The sequence below is a fragment of the Chinchilla lanigera genome, unplaced genomic scaffold (assembly GCF_000276665.1).
Source record: "Chinchilla lanigera isolate Chin_1 unplaced genomic scaffold, ChiLan1.0 scaffold00037, whole genome shotgun sequence".
Lineage (NCBI taxonomy): Eukaryota > Metazoa > Chordata > Mammalia > Rodentia > Chinchillidae > Chinchilla > Chinchilla lanigera.
In genome coordinates, this window is record NW_004955438.1 from 11510463 (window position 1) to 11512902 (window position 2440).

Genomic DNA, 2440 nt, shown 5'->3' on the forward strand with positions numbered 1-2440 from the left:
TCAGTGATAGATTCCAGGTGAGCATTATTTTCCTTGGGGAAGTGGAGACAGTTGAGGTGCCTCCTGGGCTGGCATCTGGTCTAACAGAGCAGGTGGAATGGTGGGTTCCATGGTCACATGGGCCCTTGGAGGGGCATGTCACGGCTTGGTTCAAAAATACTCAAAATGGACATTTTATTTTATATTTCCAACATGTCTCACTATTTTTGAGTCTATACAACTACACATATGGAGGCCTTTTGTAAATGGTAACATTATTTTCTATCTCTCCTTTATTGAGCACCTACTACTATATGGATAGCCTTTTATGGGTACTTCTTAATTTAATAGTCACTGAAACACACTGAAAGCTATGGATTTTATTCTCATTTTATAGAAAGAAAATTATACTCAGAGAGATATAATACCTTTTTGAGAATTATTCAGTTGGTTTAACTTTTGATTCCATGGTTTTCTTCTGACCATCCTACTCTTGCTGTTTCTCAAACAAAAGGGATTGTCATTATTTCTATAGCTTTTGAGCAATATCTTTGTTCATTTTACCTTTGTTCAGTGTTTAAAACCTGTCCCTCCAGTTCTGAAAAAAGCACTTAAAAAGGACTATGTACTTATTCCTTTAACTGATAGCATTGCATGGTTGCTAAAGGAGATCCTCGGGGAGTCCTCTCTGTAATGATAGTACTTGAAAATGCCTCCAGGTCCCCAGCCTTCTGCAAGTTTTTAGCAAACAGTACCAAAAGAATATAGACAGGCTTTGCCACCAAGGAACTTCCAGCTGGCTCCTGAGGATTTTAATCTGTCATTTTCCTTCGCTGTTCTGACACACCAGAATGAGACTCAAGTGGGATGCTGTGGTAATCACCAATCTCCCCCAGCCCTTTTCTCTTTTAGCTCTCTCACAGCTGGGCTTCATTTAGGTGCCCGTCGACTCACTCTACTTTCCAGCGCAGGATTGGCAAAACTCGGAAATGGAGCTAGACTCCAAGTAGCAGCCAACCCTCCCAGTTCTGCCTTGCTCAGCTCTGGCTGCCATTTTGTTTGAAGGAAATGGGGGCAGGGGAAGCCCATTGAGACGACAGCTACTTGTTTCCCACTACATAAAACACTACAGGAGAGAAGAGAGTGATGGTGTTTGGTCCTGAGGTTTCCATGGAGAGAGCTGCGTGGCGTTGGGTGTTGTGCTGACCAGACTGGTACTGCCCAGCTAGAAGGAATATCTGACAGACACTTGGAATGTTGATTCTGAGGAGGATTTTGAAGAATTCTAGCGTGTCCACAGTCTCCTCCCCCGCATTCTACTCTCCACCTCAAGGTCACTCTGCATGGTTGCTAACATGATCATTCTAAAATACGAGTCTGAGTAAGTCACACCCTGCTTCAGTTATGCCACTACAATGTCTTTCAGTAAGATCTTTCATGACATAAAGCTTCCAATCTCACACTAACATTGTCTTCTTGCTTCCACATGCTGGGGAGAACCTGCACTACACTGTGTCACTCCCTTGACCAATCAATCATCCCTTCCCCTCCACGCTGCTCCAGGGCATGTGAAATACAACCGCGGTGCTTACAGTGGTCCAGCAGAACCTGTGCAGTCAGCCCTTGATGTCTCTCTAACCTCACTCCCCACTGTTTCCCTCACCCCCATGACTCTAATCCCCTTCCAGCCACTTTGGCTTCTGCAGTGTCCCAAGCCCACCTTTACTCTTTATTGCTGTAGTACAAATCTTCTGGTAGACACAGCACTTGCTTCCGTCTCCCCCATCCTGCAGCGCTCTTTCCTCAGATATCCACATGACTCACTGCTCCAGTGCCTTGAGGTAATGTCAAATTCTGAGAGGCCATTTCCTTTCTTCTTTCCTTAGTGTTTTTTCCCATCACATCCGAAATGACGTATTTGTTGCTCTTTGTTCTTTCTGCCGTCTCCTGCACGAAAACTGTTATGACGAGGGCAGAATTACTGAAACGGAGATTGTTGTGTAGCCCAGCGTAGGTGTACACCCAGTCCTTCTTAAAAACAGAAGTGTCCTCCTCTACCATCCTGTCTTGGTTATTTTTCTCTCGTTGCTGGGACAAAATACTTTACGCCCAAAATTAAGGAAGGAAAGGTTTATTTCGCTTACAGTTTGTGGAGGTTTCAGTCCATACTTGACAGGTTACAAGGCAGAGTGGCACATGGCAGAGGGCTACAGCTCATGGCGGCAGAACACAGCAAAAGCAACAACCACTAAAAGGGGGGAATGGACACAAGCAGACTCTTCCTTTCCCTTATATATGCAAACTATCCACCCCAGGGCGGGTGTAGCTCTCACACCCATAATCAATCAAACTCTAAAAGCCTGCCCCAGGGGCTGGGGATTTAGCTCAGCGGCAAAGCGCCTGCCTGGCAAGCGCAAGGTCGTGAGTTCGGTTCCCGGTACCAGAGAAAAACCAAAAAAAA